General features: G+C 45.4%; 1 pseudogene; it reads right to left on the bottom strand.

Moving 5' to 3' along the window:
- Positions 1-15,533: 15,533 nt before the first annotated feature.
- On the bottom strand, positions 15,534-18,616 carry LOC119320758 (annotated as a pseudogene).
- Positions 18,617-21,829: the final 3,213 nt, after the last annotated feature.

Raw genomic sequence — 21,829 nt, 5'->3', positions numbered from 1 at the left:
GTTCCTAGCCAAATCATCAACTTTAAGTAATTTCTCTTCAAGCAAAGCATTAAAATTCTTTTGTAAATTCATAAACTCTCTAACACTACTCTCAAATTCAGAGGGCATCTTATTAAAATTTCCATAAGAGTTGTTGTAGGAATTCCCATAATTATTAGAAGGATTACTAGGATAAGGCCTAGGATTAAAATTCCCTCTATACGCGTTGTTTCCAAAACTATTCCTACCAACAAAATTCACAACCATAGATTCATTATTATTCTCAATCAAGGTAGATAAAGGCATATTGTTGGGATCAGAAGAAACACTCTTAGCAAATAAATTCATAAGTTCATCCATCTTTCCACTCAAAACATTGATTTCTTCTATAGCATGCACTTTTTTATTAGTAGATCTTTCAGTATGCCATTGAGAATAATTAACCATAATATTATCTAGGAGTTTAGTAGCATCTCCTAAAGTGATTTCCATAAAAGTGCCTCCAGCGGCCAAATCTAAAAGATTTCTAGAAGCAAAATTCAATCTAGCATAAATTTTTTGAATACTCATCCATAAGTTCAAACCATGAGTAGGACAATTACGTAGCATTAATTTCATTCTCTCCCAAGCTTGTGCAACATGTTCATGATCAAGTTGCTTAAAATTCATAATATCGTTCCTAAGAGAGATAATCTTAGCGGGAGGAAAATACTTAGAGATAAAAGCATCTTTGCACTTGTTCCAAGAATCAATACTATTTTTAGGCAAAGATGAAAACCACGCTTTAGCACGATCTCTAAGCGAAAAAGGAAATAGCTTCAATTTAACGACATCATTATCGACATCCTTTTTCTTTTGCATATCACATAAATCAACGAAGCCATTCAGATGAGTAGTGGCATCTTCACTAGGAAGGCCGGCGAATTGATCTTTCATAACAAGATTCAACAAAGCAGTATTGATTTCACAAGATTCGGTATTGGCAAGAGGAGCAATCGGAGTGCTAAGGAAATCATTATTATTGGTATTGGTGAAGTCACACAATTTGGTGGCATCTTGAGACATTGCGACGAACAAGCAAACTAACACATGAGCAAACAAAAGGCAAAGGGAAAAAGAGGAGGAGATTGGGAAAGAGAGGGCGAATAAAACAGCAAAGGTGAAGTGGGGGAGAGGAAAACGAGAGGCAAATGGCAAATAATGTAATGCGAGAGATAGGGATTGTGATGGGTACGTGGTATGTTGACTTTTGCGTAAGCTTCCCCGGTAACGGCGCCAGAAATTCTTCTTGCTACGTCTCGAGCTTGCGTTGGATTTCCCCGAAGAGGAGAGGATGATGCAACACAGTAGCGTAAGTATTTCCCTTAGTTTTTGAGAACCAAGGTATCAATCAAGTAGGAGACCACGCGCAAGTCCCTCGTACCTGCACAAAACAATAGCTACTCGCAACCAATGCTTAGGGGTTGTGAATCCCTTCACGGTCACTTATGAGGGTGAGATCTGATAGAGATAATATTTTTGGTATTTTTGGTATAAAGATGCAAAGTAAAAAAAGTAAAAGCAAAAGCAAGTAAATAAAGTGATGGAGATTGATATGATGAGAATAGACCCGGGGGCCATAGGTTTCACTAGTGGCTTCTCTCAAGAGCATAAGTATTCTACGGTGGGTGAACAAATTACTGTTGAGCAATTGAAAGAATTGAGCATAGTGATGAGGTTATCCAGGCAATGATCATGTATATAGGCATCATGTCCGTGACAAGTAAACCGAAACAATTCTGCATCTACTACTATTACTCCACTCATCGACCGCTATCCAGCATGCAACTAGAGTATTAAGTTAAAAACAGAGTAACGCCTTAAGCAAGATGACATGATGTAGAGGAATAAATTCATGCAATATGATAAATACCCCATCTTGTTATCCTCGATGGCAACAATACAATACGTGCCTTGCAACCCTTTCTGTCACTGGGTAAGGTCACCGCAAGATTGAACCCAAAGCTAAGCACTTCTCCATTGCAAGAACTACCAATCTAGTTGGCCAAACCAAACGGATAATTCGAAGAGACTTGCAAAGATAACTTAATCATACATAAAAGAATTCAGAGAAGAATCAAATATTTTCCATAGATAAGCTGGATCATAAACCCACAATTCATCGGTCTCAACAAACACACCGCAAAAAGAAGATTACATCGAATAGATCTCCACGAAAGAGGGGGAGACCATTTTATTGAGATCCAAAAAGAGAGAAGAAGCCATCTAGCTACTAACTATGGACCCGAAGGTCTGAAGTAAACTACTCACACTTCATCGGAGGGGCTATGGTGATGATGTAGAAGCCCTCCGTGGTGGATGCCCCCTCCGGCGGAGCTCCAGAACAGGCCCCAAGATGGGATCTCGTGGATACAGGAAGTTACGGCGGTGGAATTAGGTTTTTGGCTCCGTCCCCGATCTGTTGGGGGTACGTAGGTATATATAGGAGGAAGGAGTACGTCGGTGGAGCGTCAGGGGGCCCATGAGGTTGGGGGGCGCGCCCAGGGGGGAGGGCGCCCCCCCCACCCTCGTGACCGCCTCTGGTACTCCTTGGAGTAGGGTCCAAGTCTCCTGGATCATGTTCGCTGAGAAGATAACGTTTTCAAAGGTTTCATTCGTTTGGACTTCGTTTGATATTCCGTTTCTTCGAAACACTGAAATAGGCAAAAACAGCAATTCTGGGCTGGGCCTCCGGTTAATAGGTTAGTCCCAAAAATAATATAAAAGTGGAAAATAAAGCCCATTATAGTCCAAAACAATATATAAAGTAGCATGGAGCAATAAAAAATTATAGATACATTTGAGACGTATCAGGCATCCCCAAGCTTAATTCCTGCTCGTCCTCGAGTAGGTAAATGATAAAAAGAGAATTTTTGATGCGGAGTGATACTTTGGCATAATTTCAATGTAAATCTTCTTAATTGTGATATGAATATTCAGATCCAAAAGATTCAAGACAAAAGTTCATATTGACATATAAAAAATAATACTTCAAGCACACTAATCAAAATAATTATGTCATCTCAAAATAACATGGCCAAAGAAATTTCATCCCTACAAAATCATATAGTTAGGCTATGCTTCATTTTCATCACACAAAGATGTTCCCAACTTCTATACCCCCAATGACAAGCCAAGCAATTGTTTCATACTTCAATAATCTCAAACTTTTTCAACCTTCATGCAATACATGAGCGTGAGCCATGGATATAGCACTATGGGTGGAATAGAATATGATGATGGGGATTGTGTGGAGAAGACAAAAAAGGAGAAAGTCTCACATTGACGAGGATAATCAACGGGCTATGGAGATGCCCATCAATTGATGTCAACATGAGGAGTAGGGATTGCGATGCAACGGATGCACTAGAGCTATGAATTCTCAACAAAAGAAAACAAGTGGGTGTGCATCCAACTTGCTTGCTCATGAAGACCTAGGGCATTTGAGGAAGCCCATCGTAGGAATATACAAGCCAAGTTCTATAATGAAAAATTCCCACTAGTATGAAAAAGACAACTTATGAGACTCACTATATGAAAAACATGGTGCTACTTTGAAGCACAATATATGAGACTCACTACATGAAGAACGAGGTGCTACTTTGAAGCACAAAATATGAGACTCACTAGATGAAGAACATGGTGCTACTTTGAAGCACAAGTGTGGAAAAAGAGATAGTAGCATTGCCCTTTTTTTGGGCCTTCCTTTTTTTGGGCAGTGCTCTAATAATGATGATCATCACATTTCTATTGATTACAACATGAGGATTACAACTCGAAACTAGAACAGGGTATGACTCTATATGGATGCCTCCGGCGGTGTACCGGGATGGTGCAATGAATCAAGAGTGACATGTATGAAAAAAATGCATGGTGGCTTTGCCACAAATACGATGTCAACTACATGATCATGCAATGGCAATATGACAAAAGTAATGTATTTCATAATAATGATGAATGGAACGGTGGAAAGTTGCATGGCAATATATCTCGGAATGGCTATGGAAATGCCATAATAGGTAGGTATGGTGGCTGTTTTGAGGAAGATATAGGAAGTTTTATGTGTGATAAAGCGTATCGTATCACGGAGTTTGGATGCACCGGCGAAGTTTGCGCCAACTCTCAATGTGAGAAAGGGCAATGCACGGTACCGAAGAGGCTAGCAATGGTGGAAAGGTAAAAGTGCGTATAATCCATGGACTCAACATTAGTCAAAAGAACTCATATACTTATTGCAAAAATTTAGAAGTCATCAAAAATCAAGTACTACGTGCATGCTCCTAGGGGGATATATTGGTAGGAAAAGACCATCGCTCATCCCCGACCGCCACTCATAAGGATGCACAAGCTAGGTACACTTCATATTTCAAATTTGTTAGACAACTTTAACCATACGTGCATGCTACGGGACTTACAAACTTCAACACAAGTATTTCTAAAATTCACAACTACTCAACTAGCATGACTTTGATATTATTACCTCCATATCTCAAAACAATTATCAAGCATGATACTTATCTTAGTATGCAACGCACTCAAAAGAAAGTTTCACATATCTTGAACACCAAGTATATTAACATTAAGCAAATTACCATGCTATTAACGACTCTCAAAATAATCTAAGTGAAGCATGAGAGATCAAGTTTCTTTAAAACAAATCCACCACCGTGCTCTAAAAGATCTAAGTGAAGTACTAGAGCAAAAAATTATCACGCTCAAAAATATATAAGTGAAGCACTATGAGCAACTATCAAGCTCAAAAGATATAAGTGAAGCACATAGAGTATTCTATCAAATTCCAAATCATGTATGGCTCTCTCAAAAGGTGTGTACAGCAAGGATGATTGTGGTAAACTAACAAGCAAAGAATCAAATAATACAAGACGCTCCAAGCAAAACACATATCATGTTGGTGAATAAAAATATAGCTCCAAGTAAATTACCGATGGAAGTGGACGAAAGAGGGGATGCCTTCCGGGGCATCCCCAAGCTTTGACTTTTTGGTGTCCTTGGATTATCTTGGGGGTGCCATGGGCATCCCCAAGCTTAGGCTCTTTCCACTCCTTGTTCCATAATCCATCAAAAAAAATTCATCCAAAACTTGAAAACTTCACAACACAAAACTCAATAGAAATCTCGTGAGCTCCGTTAGAGAAAGAAAACAAAAGACTACTTTAAGGTACTGTAATGAACTCATTATTTATTTATATTGGTGTTAAACCTACTGTATTCCAACTTCTCTATGGTTTATAAACTAATTTACTAGCCATAGATTCATCAAAATAAGCAAACAACACACGAAAAACAGAATCTGTCAAAAACAGAACAGTCTGTAGCAATCTGTAACTAACGCAAACTTCTGGAACTCTAAAAATTATACCAAAATATAAAGTCCTGGACAATTTGTTTATTGATCAGCATAAAAAATAATCAATGCAACAGAACGTTCTTGTGATTTATCATAAATAAATTCGTGCTTGCAAAGTTTCTGTTTTTCAGCCGAATCAAATCAACTATCATCGTAGGTTATCCTATAGGTCCTACTTGGCACAAACACTAATTAAAACATAAAACCACATCCAAACAGAATTTAGATGGATTATTTTTTCCTAACCAGAACCAAAAACAAAAAACACAAAATAAAATTGGGTTGCCTCCCAACAAGCGCTATCGTTTAACGCCCCTAGCTAGGCATAAAAGCAAGGATAGATCTAGGTATTGCCATCTTTGGTAGGCAATCCATACGTGTCCCTGATGATAGATTCATATGGTAATTTTATTTTATTTCTAGTAAAGTGTTCCATGCCTTTATTTAAAGGGAATTGGAATCTAATATTTCCTTCCTTCATATCAATAATTGCACCAATCGTTCTAAGGAAAGGTCTACCAAGAATAATAGGACATGAAGGATTGCAATCTATATCAAGAACGATAAAATCTACGGGCACATAATTCCTATTTGCAACAATAAGAACATCATTAATTCTTCCCATAGGCTTTTTAATAGTGGAATCTGCAAGATGCAAGTTTAGAGAGCAATCATCAAAATCACAAAATCTAGCAAATCACACAAAGTTTTGAGAATAGTAGAGACACTAGCACCCAACTCACACAAAGCATGAAACTCATAATTTTTAATTTTAATTTTAATAGTAGGTTCCCAATAATCATGGAGTTTCCTAGGGATAGAAATTTTACTCAAGCTTTTCTTCATAAGATTGCATCAAGGCATCAACAATGTGTTCGGTAAAAGCCTTATTTTGACTATAAGCATGAGGAGAATTTAGCACGGATTGCAACAAGAAAATACAATCAATTAAAGAGAAATTTTCATAATTAAATTCCTTGAGATCCAATATAGTGGGTTTAGCAACATCTAGATTTCTATTTCTTTCAATCCCACTTTTATCAATTTCATCATTAAGATCTAAAAACTCTGAATTCTTAGAACGCCTTCTAGGTGAAGGAAGATCATATTAAATTTCATAAAGATTCATATTGCAAAACAAAGATTTAATAGGGGACACATCAATAACTTTTAGATCTTCATCTTGATTTTCATAGGAATTAGAAGAACACGCTTTAATAAAGGCATCTTTGGAAGCACGCATCCTAGCGGTTCTTTCTTTGCACTCATCAATGGAAATTCTCATAGCTTTGAGAGACTCATTGATATCATGCTTAGGAGGAATAGATCTAAGCTTTAAAGAATCAACATCAAGAGAAATTCTATCAACGTTCCTAGCCAAATCATCAACTTTAAGTAATTTCTCTTCAAGCAAAGCATTAAAATTCTTTTGTGAATTCATAAACTCTCTAACACTACTCTCAAATTCAGAGGGCATCTTATTACAATTTCCATAACAGTTGTTGTAGGAATTTCCATAATTATTAGAAGGATTACTAGGATAAGGCCTAGGATTAAAATTCCCTCTATACGCGTTGTTTTCAAAACTATTCCTACCAACAAAATTCACATCCATAGATTCATTATTATTCTCAATCAAGGTAGATAAAGACATATTATCGGGATCAGAAGAAACACTCTTAGCAAATAAATTTCATAAGTTCATCCATCTTTCCACTCAAAACATTGATTTCTTCTATAGCATGCACTTTTTTATTAGTAGATCTTTCAGTATGCCATTGAGAATAATTAACCATAATATTATCTAGGAGTTTAGTAGCATCTCCTAAAGTGATTTCCATAAAAGTTCCTCCCGCGGTCGAATCTAAAAGATTTCTAGAAGCAAAATTCAATCCAGCATAAAAAAAATTGAATAATCAACCATAAGTTCAAACCATGAGTAGGACAATTACATAGCATTAATTTCATTCTCTCCCAAGCTTGTGCAACATGTTCATGATCAAGTTGCTTAAAATTCATAATATCGTTCCTAAGAGAGATAATCTTAGCGGGAGGAAAATACTTAGAGATAAAAGCATCTTTGCACTTGTCCAAAGAATCAATACTATTTTTAGGAAAAGATGAAAACCACGCTTTATCACGATCTCTAAGCGAAAAAGGAAATAGCTTCAATTTAATGACATCATTATCGACATCCTCTTTCTTTTGCATATCACGTAAATCAATGAAGCCATTCATATGAGTAGTGGCATCTTTGCTAGGAAGGTCGGCGAATTGACCTTTCATAACAAGATTCAACAAAGCAGTATTGATTTCACAAGATTCGGTATTGGCAAGAGGAGCAATCAGAGTGCTAAGGAAATCATTATTATTGGTATTGGTGAAGTCACACAATTTGGTGGCATCTTGAGCCATCGCGACGAACAAGCAAACTAACACACGAGCAAACAAAAGGCAAATGGAAAAAGAGGAGGAGATTGGGAAAGAGAGGGCGAATAAAACGGCAAAGGTGAAGTGGGGGAGAGGAAAACGAGAGGCAAATGGCAAATAATGTAATGCGAGAGATAGGGATTGTGATGGGTACTTGGTATGTTGACTTTTGCGTAAGCTTCCCCGGCAACGGCGCCAGAAATTCTTCTTGCTACGTCTCGAGCTTGTGTTGGATTTCCCCGAAGAGGAGAGGATGATGCAGCACAGTAGCGTAAGTATTTCCCTTAGTTTTTGAGAACCAAGGTATCAATCCAGTAGGAGACCACACGCAAGTCCCTCATACCTGCACAAAACGATAGCTACTCGCAACCAACGCTTAGGGGTTGTCAATCCCTTCACGGTCACTTACGAGTGTGAGATTTGATAGAGATAATATTTTTGGTATAAAGATACAAAGTAAAAAGTAAAAGCAAAAGCAAGTAAATAAAGTGATGGAGATTGATATGATGAGAATAGACCCCGGGGCCATAGGTTTCACTAGTGGCTTCTCTCAAGAGCATAAGTATTCTACGATGGGTGAACAAATTACTGTTGAGCAATTGACAGAATTGAGCATAGTTATGAGGTTATCTAGGCAATGATCATGTATATAGGCATCACGTCCGTGACAAGTAGACCGAAACGATTCTGCATCTACTACTATTACTCCAGTCATCAACCGCTATCCAGCATGCATCTAGAGTATTAAGTTAAAAACAGAGTAACGCCTTAAGCAAGATGACATGATGTAGAGGAATAAATTCATGCAATATGATAAATACCCCATCTTGTTATCCTCGATGGCAACAATATAATACGTGTCTTGCAACCCTTTCTGTCACTGGGTAAGGTCATCGCAAGATTGAACCCAAAGCTAAGCACTTCTCCCATTGCAAGAACTATCAATCTAGTTGGCCAAACCAAACGGATAATTCGAAGAGACTTGCAAAGATAACTTAATCATACATAAAAGAATTCAGAGAAGAATCAAATATTTTCCATAGATAAGCTGGATCATAAACCCACAATTCATCGGTCTCAACAAACACACCGCAAAAAGAAGATTACATCGAATAGATCTCCACGAGAGAGGGGGAGAACATTGTATTGAGATCCAAAAAGAGAGAAGAAGCCATCTAGATACTAACTATGGACCCGAAGGTCTGAAGTAAACTACTCACACTTCATCGGAGGAGCTATGGTGATGATGTAGAAGCCCTCCATGGTGGATGCCCCCTCCGGCGGCGCTCCGGAATAGGCCCCAAGATGGGATCTCGTGGATATAGGAAGTTACGGCGGTGGAATTAGGTTTTTGGCTCCGTCCCCGATCTGTTGGGGGTACGTAGGTATATATAGGAGGAAGGAGTACGTCGGTGGAGCGTCAGGGGGGCCACGAGGTAGGGGGGCGCGCTCAGGGGGGGAGGGCGCGCCCCCACCCTCTTGACCGCCTCTGGTACTCCTTGGAGTAGGGTCCAAGTCTCCTGGAGGTTTCATTCCGAAGGTTTCATTCCGTTTGGACTCCGTTTGATATTCCGTCTCTTCGAAACACTGAAATAGGCAAAAAACAACAATTCTGGGTTGGGCCTCCGGTTAATAGGTTAGTCCCAAAAATAATATAAAAGTGGAAAATAAAGCCCATTATAGTCCAAAACAATAGATAAAGTAGCATGGAGCAATCAAAAATTATAGATACGTTGGAGACGTATCAACCCTTCAACAAAGAGCTGAAGCATTTAACAAGATTGCTTGTCATGTCACCATATCTCATGCCTCCTTCATCGCATCCCCGTGACCACTTGTGTCTCTTATCAATATTCCTTTCTAGAAAATCTTCCCTACCTTCATTCATCTTCTCGTAAATTTTGTCCAAGTGTTTCTTGAATAACTCAAGGGAGAAGGTGCTACATCTTGAGCTTGCGTTGGTTTTCCTTGAAGAGGAAAGGGTGATGCGGCAGAGTAGCGTAAGTATTTCCCTCAGTTTTTGAGAACCAAGGTATCAATCCAGTAGGAGGCTCCTCACAAGTCCCATGAACCTACACAAACAAACAAAGAACTCGCAACCAACGCGATAAAGGGGTTGTCAATCCCTTCACGGCCACTTGCGAAAGTGAGATCTAATAGAGATAATATGATAAGATAAATATATTTTTGGTATTTTATAATATAGATGCAAAAAGTAAAGATGCAAATAAAAGTAGATTGAAAGCTTATATGATAAAAGATAGACCCGGGGGCCATAGGTTTCACTAGAGGCTTCTCTCAAAATAGCATAAGTATTACGGTGGGTGAACAAATTACTGTCGAGCAATTGATAGAAAAGAGAATAATTATGAGATTATCTAGGCATGATCATGTATATAGGCATCATGTCCGTGACAAGTAGACCGACTCATGTCTGCATCTACTACTATTACTCCACACATCGACCGCTATCCAGCATGCATCTAGAGTATTAAGTTCATAAGAACAGAGTAACGCATTAAGAAATATGACATGATGTAGAACAAGCTATATGATATAAACCCCATCTTTTTATCCTCGATGGCAACAATACAATACATGCCTTGCAACCCTTTCTGTCACTAGGTAAGGACACCGCAAGATTGAACCCAAAGCTAAGCACTTCTCCCATGGCAAGAAAGATCAATCTAGTAGGCCAAACCAAACTGATAATTCGAAGAGACTTGCAAAGATAACTCAATCATGCATAAAAGAATTCATAGAAGATTCAAATATTATTCATAGATAAACTTGATCATAAACCCACAATTCATCGGATCTCGACAAACACACCGCAAAAAGAGTTTACATCGAATAGGTCTCCACAAGAGAGGGGGAGAACATTGTATTGAGATCCAAAAAGAGAGAAGAAGCCATCTAGCTAATAACTATGGACCCGAAGGTCTGTGGTAAACTACTTACAACTCATCGGAAGGGCTATGGTGTTGATGTAGAAGCCCTCCGTGGTGGATTCCCCCTCCGGCAGAACGCCGGCGACGGCTCCAAGATGGGATCTCGCGGATACAGAAGGTTAGAGTGGCGGAAATATTTCTTCGGTGGCTCCCCGGATGTTTTCGGGGTATGTAGGCTTATATAGGAGGAAGAAGTACGTCAGTGGTCGCTCGAGGGGCCCAGGAGACAGGGGCGTGCCCAGGAGGGGTGGGCGCGCCCTCCTATCTCCTGGCCGCCTCGATTGCTTCTTGACTTGCACTCCAAGTTCTCCGGATCACGTTCGTTCCAAAAATCACGCCCCCGAAGGTTTCATTCTGTTTGGACTCTGTTTGGTATTCCTTTTCTTCGAAATACTGAAATAGGCAAAAAAACAGCAATACAGGCTGGGCCTCCGGTTAGTAGGTTAGTCCCAAAAATGATATAAATGTGTAAAATAAAGCCCATAAACATCCAAAACAGGTAATATAATAGCATGGAACAATCAAAAATTATAGATACGTTGGAGACATATCAGAAGGCTAGACACACAGAGGCCAGATCCTTGCAAAGATCCCTGTTCTTACAAGCTACATAAAAGTGTGCCACAAAGTGCCTCATGCACTATCGGTGGTGTAGCCTCGCACACCCTGGAATGTGAATATCCACGACCTTTAGTATGCCTCGGTGACGGTCCGATATGATGCATACCTCCCTATCCAGAGGAATGACCGTGCTCCTAACAACTCTCATGAACCATTCCCAGTTGTCTTAGTTCTTGATGGGCATCAAAGCAAATACCACAAGCAACACCTGTTAGCATCACGTGCCATTGCTATCATGATTGTGCCCTTGTATTTACCTATCAAGAATGTTCCTTCTATAGACAAGACCAGACGACAATGCTCAAAAGCTGCAATGCATGGGCCGAATGTCCAAAAGGCATGACGGAAGACTCCATCAATTTCCTAGACATAGTGATACATTCCTGGGTTTCTATAGGACATCACTACCAACAACCTGAGGAGCATGTTGTACGCCTCTTCTATCCACCATAAAACATTCTAAGAGCAACCTGATTGGCCTTCCATGTTTTTCCGTACTTGACCTTATATCCAAACTTATATTCTACCCAACTCATCATCAACTTCACCTTAATGGTTAGACCCTTGGCTATATGTTTCTGGTACTTATAACCGATGAATTCCGTGGTTAGCTGACGATGTGTCTTGTGTGCTTCTACGGATGGCGGTTTGCATTGGTGACTGGTCTTGTAGTTAGTTATCTTCCACCATTCATCTTTCGCGAATCTTCCATGAACTTCCCATGAGCATCTTCCGGCCTCACATTTCACGGTGTATCTCTACTTGCAGTCCGAGTGAACAACCATGAAAGGTCTATGGTGCTTAATAGCATACTCAGACAACCACATCTTGAATTCTAGCATGTGCTCGAACATCAAACCTTTCCTTAGGTAAGACATAGTGGATTCGTCAGATGTACTACTTGGGAAATGGTCTTGCCTCAATTGTCCTACTCATGCCACCATCGACTATGGCCTTATAAGCAACAGAAATCCAATTGGCTCTCAGGTGCACATACTCCCGCAGATGAAAATGATTTTTGAATGTAAAAAGAATTCCAACAAAAATTCTATGTGTTCATAGTCACATCCAAATGCTGCCTACAAGTTCTTAGGCAAAAAGGTTAAGCATTTTGGCCTGTGCAAAAAAAAACTAGTTAAATGCCAAATGGTACCCACAAATGTCTCCCCAAATTATTTATTCACTGATTAAACATTGCTGCTCCATTTCACATGAAAGTTGTCAAGGATGCTTGCGACACTAACACGAACATATACAAAAATAATCAGAATTTTTTACCAACATCTACTATTTTTTCCGATTACTGTACACGAAGGAGCATGTGCTCCCAAAAGCCAAAACGCCCCTGCCCTTATAAGCAAGGCTAACATCACAAAACAAGGGCACTTTTTGATCCCGACCGGTGATTTTTGTGTACCACTCTGCTTCTTTGTCCATGAATCCATCCTCGTCCAACTCATTCGTCGGGCCTTCATCATTCGAGTAATCCACACAAGCACGCTGATAGATGACGTCAGGGTCCATGTCCTTATGTCTAACTTGGGCCTCTATGTCACCAAGAATGTTGGAGTGCTTCTCATCCTCTTGCTTGGAGTCATGACCATCGTCATTGATCGGTGCTCCACCCTCAAACTCATATTGGGGATACACATTGATATAATCAACTTGTTCGTTGCCATGCTGAATATCTTTCACCTCACATTCATTTGATTGGCTAATGGGAGGGTGGCTCATTGCATTGGCGACTTGCACTTCAAATCTTTGCTCAACAAGTGGCGACACACTACTAATCGGGCTTATACAAGGTTTGGTTCAAGTTAACATGAAAGAGAGGAGCTCTGACCGCCTTAGTAGCAAACACTTCGAGTGATTTGACGTCCGAAGATGCAACAACCTCCTTATATGCACCCCATTGCAAATTGGACTTGATAGGCATCATCTTAATTCGACACTTGTGTCCCCTCCCAACATCATATCTTCCTACTAGTTCAACTTGGTCACTTGCATACATCCACTTTAATCTAATCGGTGTTTCTTCCACAACCTCATCATAACTAGGATTCTAAAGAAATGTCAACACTTTTATCAACATTCATAATTGTCGTTTTGTCAACATAATGAATATTCACAATCCTCCCCATCTAAAAAACAATGGCACCATAAGCAACAAAGGAGCAATGTAAAATTTAACACATTGAATATAAAACAACCTAGAACAATTTTGTTCATCCAAATTAAGCATTACCCAAATCCTAACATTAAGCAACCCAAACCCTAAGCTTTGTTCATCCACATCAGAAATCAACACTACTGGACCAACCATACTCATTAGTAAACACTACAAACATCATATTGTGGAACAATGTTCAAAACCGGGGTTAGGATCCACATGAACAAAACAATCCAAATACACAAATCCAACCATTAAAAATTTGTGATATGAAGGAGATTACCTCAAGGAACGGAAATGACACTGGATCCATAGACCAACACAACCGATTTGCCATGATTTGAGTGGGTTTAAGTAAAGAAGACAAACGGGAAAAGGGGCAAGAGCTCGGGATGACTAATGGGGGAGAAAAACGTGAGTGGTGAGTGGTGGGTCAGAGCCCCACGGCCACTTAAAATATCTAGGGCAGAATCGCCATGGGCTATGGCGTGTTTGGCGTTTCCAACCTGCCACCAGCAATGCCAACACGGCCTGGCCGTGGGCCAGGGCGGTAACACGGGCTGGTTTAACGTTTCCATGTTCACCAAAAACTCCACGTTCCCTGACGTTTCTTAAAAGGGTCAGATTATGAATAATTTCGTGAGGAGTTCATTTTATGCTAAAGTGTTACCACAAAATCAAAACAATGATTTTGGCCCGGTACAATCACTTGTATCTCTGTCTGTTCTAAGCGTTTCCTGCACCAGCACACAAAACTGCAGCTGCAACCTAGCATACCAATCACTGAAATGTATATAACTGTACATATGATTGAGGTTATACTAAGAAGACAAGTGGGAATCTTAGGGTGGGTGTGGAAAACGACAAATTATTTCTGCATGATTTCCGAGAAATGAGACCTAGACCAAAGACAATTGTACTTTCCCATCAGACCTAGACCAGAGACAATCTGCATGATTTCCGGGAAATTATTTCTACTTACTACTTGTACTTTCCCATCAGACCAGAGACACTTGTACTTTCCCATGGTCACGGGTTTGCATGCCCAAAGAATGTGGTGGCTTGGGGATCTTGAATGAGAAAAAGTCACTATATGTTCTATTACTTACGCTGGCACCAGGTTTAGTCCCTGTGGTTACAAATACCCAAAATACAATCACCAAACTTGCTCTAAGGGGTCATGTACAGTTCATTCGGTTTTGTGTACGTATGTGTTGAGCTGGATCTAGTCAACCGATGCCAAGCATGCATAGACTGCCACATGTGCCCAGCTCGCTCGAATACGCATGCATGTAGGGGTCTTTTTGCAAAACTGCCAATTATTAAAAGATACGGTGCATCAAATCTATCTGGGCCATTCATTTCTATCGCTTGGAGGGCCCAAATAAGCCAATACTACAATAGATTTTCGGCAGTATATTGACTCATTAGGGTCATTTTGGGTACTCTAATGTTTATTGATCTCCTTCCTCGACATGGCGCAGTCCATGCCGTCCAGTTCTTTTGGCCAGATGACGCACAACGAAAACGATGAAACGAAGCTCATGGTATTGGTTCGTACTTCAAGCTGGGCTGTACCGCACATGCACAATGACATAGAAAAGCTACGTTAATAGACTCGCCGCCGGCCGGATGCACAAGCACGTCACACGTACGCAACAATCAGATGGCGGCTTCCTCTTGCGCCGCACCCGCGGAGCCGCTCCAGCAGCCCAAGGGAGCAGTGGCGACGAGGTCGCACACGCAGTTGCTCGTGCCTCCGCGCAAGGAGGCTGACGGAGTGCACCGAGGTGTCAGACGATGTCGTCCGCCGCTGCAGGCTGCCGTCGCACCACGCCTGTGCCGCCTTGCTCGCCATCGCATTATCTCGCTGTCGCTGCTCATCCCGTTTTTGCACCGGCGCACTGCATGGAGACTTTGCAGCAGCGAGGCGTCGCGAGTAGCGGATGAACGGTGCCGCGTCGAATCGGATGGGTAAATTTAATTTATTAGAATTATTAATTGTGATTAGAACTAACAAAAAATAAATCTATCTCCAAAGAAATTACCCATATGTCCTAGCGTGAAAATTTGACCGATCCATACTGGCAGTTGGATCTAGCAAATACTACCCATCACAGTAGGTAGTATGATGCACAGTAAAAAATCTCGTGAAAATAATACTCTTGTCTTGACTCTTGACCATCGTCCGCTCAGCCAGCCATGGGTTCGTCTCGCAGGCGCGCGCTCCTCCTACTCCTCGCCGTCCTCCTCGGGTCCTCCTTGTGCGCCGGCTCCGCCGCGCCGCAGTCCGCCAGCACCGGCCCGTACCCAACCAGCCCCGCGCTGGCGTTCGCCACGGCCGGCGCCTGGGCGTTACATCGACGGCGTGAGCCGCCCGGGGGTCGCGCACGTCTCCGGGCCCGGCGCGCCCGCCACCTGGCACACGTGGCCCCACCACGCCTGCGGCGCGAAGGCGCCCGGCACCTCGCTGGCGGCGCAGGGGCGGTAGGACAGGTCGGTGCGGTAGGGGCTGCAGAGGAGCGGCACCGGCGGGCCCAACTGGTTGTAGTTGAGAGGCGGGCCAGAGCCCGGCGGGCAGGCGTTGGCGTTGGAGACGTTGGCGAGCATGTCGTTGAGGGTGGCCACCAGCTGGTGGTTCACCTCCTTGCTCCGGCGCAGCGCCTCCGAGGTCGCCGCCGCGTCGGCGCACGGGAGGATGTCGTCCAGGGCGATGCTGTTGTTGCTGTCCGGCGGGCGGAGGACCCATTCCTCCATGGCCACGCACGTGTCGCCCACCGTGCTGAAAGACACATGAGCAGACGTTCCTCTGTCAGTTACTCTGCTGAGCTCCGGATTGCAGAATTCAGACAGAAATATATAAATAGGGCTCAAAACAATATAGCACACATATTCTCCTTTCATTATAATTGACACTTTTGGATATGACTTTACTAGCTTTCTCACTTTGGATATGAGGCGCAATTTTTTTCATGCATTCCAATATAAATATGGTGGTTAAGATACTAGTTACATATAAATTACAAAAAAGGGCAACCTGGTGCATGTAGCTCCCGCTTGCGCAGGGTCCAGGGAAGGGTCCGACCACTTTGGGTCTATAGTACGCAGCCTTTCCCTACATTTCTGTAAGAGGCTGTTTCCAGGACTTGAACCCATGACCTCATGGTCACAAGGCAGCAGCTTTACCACTGCGCCAAGGCTCCCCTTCAAGTTACATATAAATTACAAAGTTAGTTTTTTATATAAATGTTATACTAGTAATTATCCATACTTTTTTTATTACAGAAATTACAAAGTTAGTTTTTTTTTTGTTCTTATGGGAATTGCTAATTTTTAGTTGACTGAGTCACCTAGAATTGCAAAGTCAAGAAATGTATATTTTTTTAATATTCACCAGAAAGTTAAGCATGCATGATTTAACCAAAATCTCAAGCAACATTTTAAAAAGAGACAATTTGTGACATCATAATCCATATGTCTTTGTCCTAACGAAAAATCTCACCAAGGCCCAGGAACGCCAGCACCAGCATCACGGCTGCGACGCCGATCAGGATCTTCCTTCTGCAATCAGCCAATCACACACCAAAAACATCATGATCAGTTAATCAGTCCATGGCCTGATCGAATCGATCGGGTCGATGGATGTTTATACGATACTACGTACGTGGTGTCCAGCACGGTCCGGATCTTGCGCGCGTTGCTGGCGGTGCGCACGGCGAGCTCGTCGGCCGCGGCGCCCACCCTGTTCGCCACCTGGTCGACCTTGACCCCGAGGTCGCGCGGCATGCCGGCGCCGCCGGACGCCTTGGCCGTCTCGATGAACCCGGCGAACCCCCGCAGGCAGGCCGCCGGGCTGTCCGACTGGCGCACCACGTACCGCAGCGTCGCCGACGTGCTGCCGTCTAGCTTGGCCTGCCCGTCGTACAGCACCGCGCACCCGATGTTATGCTTACACAAACTCCGACTGGTCAGCTTAGTTCATGGGCTCGGTTTCCATATGGTGAAGGAATGGGGATTTTGAGCTTGCTTACATGGCGGTGGCGGTGAAGGCGAGGAGGAGGAGGAGGGAGGCGGCGAAGGTCTTGCGCGAGTAGGAGTAGTCGTCGTCCCTGGTGGGGCTGCCGCGGCAGCACCGGCAGCAGCAGGCCACGAGCGCCGCCAGAGCGAAGCCGACGAGCCAGACCGCCGCGGCCGCGAACGCCGGCGCCGCGCTGAAGGCCACCGACTGCAAGCAGCATGCATCGACGGTGAGCACGAGCGCAAGCATGAGTGCAAGCCTAGTAGGTCAAGAACGGGTCGACTTACGGCGATGTAGTGTCGGTCGCTGATGTTCCAGCCGCTGGCGTAGGGCCGGTGCCCGTCGAGGGGGTCCTTCCGGCGCGTCCGCTCGGCCGCCAGCGGCGCCGCGGAGCCGGCGCACAAGGAGGACGCGAGGAGGACGGCAAGGAGCAGGAGGACTGGAGGAGCGCGCGCCCGTTAGTGAACTTTTCTTATCTTTTAATAACTGGCAGTTTTGCAAAAAGACCCCTGCGTGCATGCATATTCGAGCGAGCTGGGCACATGTGCCAGTCAATGCACGCTTGTCATCGGTTGACTAGAGCCAGCTCAGCACATACGTACACAAAACCGTATAATAAACCGTACATGATCCCTAGAGCAAGTTTGGTGACTGTATTTCGGGTATTTGTAACCATAGAAACTAAAGTTGGCGCCAGCGCAAGTAATTAATAGGACATGTAGTGAATTTTTCTTATCATGAATCTCAAATAAGAAAAATTCACTACATTCTGTAAGCCTGGGAGTATTTGTAACCATATTTGTAACCATTTTTCTTATCATGAATCTCAAATGGTGGTAGACACCATTCTGTAAGCGAAGCGAAGCGCACCCCCGCCTAGCGGTGCGCGTCCCCGCCGGCGGCCACTCCGGCCCCGACGTCCACCTTCCCCTCCCTCGCCGGTGGCCACCCAGGCCTCGGCGCCCACCTTCCTCGCCGGCGGCCACCCGGGCCCCGGCGCCTCCCTTCCGCCTGCTTCGTTTCCGTGCGGGATTCGCCATGGCCTCCAGCTCCGCTAGCCCGGCCTCGGTTTCTTCCAGACTCCAACCCATCGTCTCCGGCCTGGGGTTGTCTGCGTCGTCCGACTCGGGGGAGCGCTCGACTGGGGCTGGAGGCGCGCCTGCTGGGGCCTACCCTGGGCCTGCCGCGGGCTCCGCCATGCCGTGGCGCAAGCCTGGGCCTTCGCGCAAGGCGCTGTGGCGCAAAAGAAAGGCCTTTCGTAAGCAGCAGGCGGCGGCGGGTGGAGTCTGGTCACGTTCGTCGCGTTCCCCGGCTCCGTCGCCGGAGCGGAGGGAGATCCCGTCGGACCTGTTCGGTCTCTGCTTCAGTTGCTTTCGCGAGGGCCATCGTCGGGAAGATTGTTGGTTCCCTCCGCTCTGCATCCGGTGCGGCCTAGAGGGTCACATATCCACGGATTGCAAGCGGCCTCGGAGCCCCAGGTCAGAGGAAGATCTCCGGCGAGATGCGGTGGCTAAGGTAGCGCGTGCGTCGCAGCCGCTGATGCAGGCCGGACCTGCGAACAGGCTGTCGCCGGCGACTAGGCAGGCCACTCCCTTGGAGAGGCCCTCGTCGGTCCCGGCCGACACCGCACCTGTGGGGTCTGGGCAGGCTTCGGCTGCCGCTGCTGCTACCGGGAGTATCTGCGTGCTTCGCCGGATGCAGGAGACGGAGGATCTCGAGCAACGTTTGAGGTTGGCGGTGGTTGCCTATGTGGGAGGAACACGGCCTGTGGTGTCTTGCCAGGAGGCGGCGGAGGCCTTGTCGGAGGAGTTGCGCATACCTCGCCATCGTTTCTCCGTTCATAAATACCACCCGGAGGATTTCTTGATTGTTTTTGCGGCGCCAGAGTTGCACAACAGAGCTTTGGCGGCGGGCACCATAGAGCACGGGTTCTTCAAGCTGTTCGTCAAACCGTGGCTCAAGCAAGCTCAAGCTGTTACGAGAGTGATGCGCACTCAAGTGGACATTATGATTGAGGGGATTCCTTCTCATACGTGGACGACTGAGACGGCGGCGGAGATTCTTGGCACGTCATGTCTGGTGGAGAGCTTAGCGCCGGAGACAAAGAATAGAGAGGACTTGTCCCTCTTCAAGCTTCGGGCATGGTGCATCGACCCGGACGAGGTGCCGGTGGCCAAGCGTATCTGAGTGCCGGAGCCGGAGGTGTTTGGAGGACCGGCGGCGCGGCGGCCCACGTCGCGTGCCCTGCTAGAGTACAAGACGCTCATTCACATAGGGCGGATGTGAGATCATGAGGGGCCGGAGCGCTGGCTGCGGCCGCCGAGTTCTGATGGGAGTGGCCAAAGCGGGATGCCGGACGACTCGGAGGACTTCTCCGGCCGGGGTGAGTGGCGTGTTTTGCCGTGGACAAGGGGAGTTCGTGATCACCGTGGTGGGGCGCCGGCAAGCGGAGTGCATGGAGGTTCCTATCTCCATGCGCTGACGGGGCGCATCGGGCCGTCTGAATGGAGAATCCCGCCGATGGCGCGCGGCTCGGCGGTGACGGTGCGCGCACCGGCGATCGCCACCGGGACTACGGCGTCGGGAGCGAGACGGGAGGTTGAGGAAATTGCTGCGTGTGTGCCGCCAGCAGCGCAGCGGGAGGTTGAAGATACAGCCGTTCGTATGCCTCCAGCGACGAGGCTGGCCACAGAAGATCCGGGTCGGAGCTGTGGGGCCATGCCTACGTCTGAGGCTGCGGTGGCTGATTTGGTGCAGCGGGTTCCGATTGGGTCGTTTGAAACGGCTTTTGACCAAGGAGAGTCTGGGGGTCGCGCGGCCACTAATGGAGGATTGCAGCTAATGATTGATTCTGGGCCCTCTGCGGATCCCGGAGGAATAGATAAGGCTCTGGAGGATACAACATTGGTGGATCCAAATCAGGCTTGCTCTGGCGCGGCGCGTGTGGACGCGGGTTTGCTGGACCGGCCGGTGGGGGCCGCCTCAGACCAGTAGGCAACGGAACCCGAGGTGGAATCTGTGAACTGTTCCCATGTGGCGTTGCTGGCCGACAAAGCAGCAGACGGGTGGGCCCCGGTGACAGATTTGTTGCGGCCAACGACAGAGGAAGGGGAGGTGGTTCCAGGAGGTGGTTCGTCGGACTGCGGACCCACGCCATAGGAGATGGGGTGCGCTGATGTGATTACGCCTAGCGCGTGCATGCAGGAGCCGCTGCATGGCGCTAACGACGCGCTGGCTATGGCTTGTGTGGTGGCAACGCAGCACCAAGAGGGACACCTCTCCGCCAAGGAAATTGTGGCGTTGGGTAACATCAAAGCCTTTTGTGCGGGCCTTCTCAAGAAACTTGCACCACCTCTTCTCAAGGAGTTCGATGGACTAAGAGGAGTCAAAGCGGGCCAGGACCCATTCACACCGCGCCGCACTACCCGGTCCATTTGCTCTGGTGGAGCCAGGAAGACGAAGGCATCGGCTGCAGAAACGGTGTTGCTGAAAACCCTGGGGTTTGACTGCGATGATCTGGCGGTATCCGAGGACGCGCTAGGTCAGCTACGTACGGTCTTTGACTCGCCGTTACAGGAGCCGCAGTTGAGGGCTATAGCGGCCATCTTCGGGAAGGCAATACCGCTAAATCTAGCGGGGGAGACTGGGAGGGCTGAACCCCTTTTGGCGCAGTAAGGCGTCGGCAGCCGTGGTGTTGGAGTCATCATTGCCTGATGTCGTGCAACGCCTTGGAGTTAGTGTGCTGGAATGTTAGAGGTCTTAACAATCCAGCCAAGAGGAAGGCTCTTAGAGGGTTCGTGGAGTCTGTCCATGCGGCGATCGTTTGTATTTTAGAAACTAAGTTAGAAGTGGTGGACAAGTATGTAATCTTGCAATGCATGGGACCTAATTATGATGGTTTCACTTACTTACCGGCGTCGGAGACTAGAGGAGGTATTTTCGTGGCTTGGGACACCACGAGGGTTCGGTTGACGAACTACGTCAATGACTCTCATTGCATTACTGCGTATGTCTCGCCTATTGAGGGGACACCATGGTGGTTAACAGTAGTATATGGGCCACAGGAGGACGATCAAAAGATTAGCTTCCTGAATGAGCTATCGGAGAGGAGATCGCTTAGTCCCGGGCCGTGGCTTGTCATTGGTGACTTCAACCTTATTCTCTACGCGGCTGACAAGAACAATTCCAACTTGGATTGGAGAATGATGGGGAAGTTCAAACGTTTTGTCGACATGAACGCACTTAAGGAGCTT

The sequence above is a fragment of the Triticum dicoccoides genome, chromosome 6B (assembly GCF_002162155.2).
Source record: "Triticum dicoccoides isolate Atlit2015 ecotype Zavitan chromosome 6B, WEW_v2.0, whole genome shotgun sequence".
NCBI classification, from domain to species: Eukaryota; Viridiplantae; Streptophyta; class Magnoliopsida; order Poales; family Poaceae; genus Triticum; species Triticum dicoccoides.
Note: the sequence above shows the minus strand (reverse complement) of the source record. Positions and strands in the feature narration are given on the sequence as shown.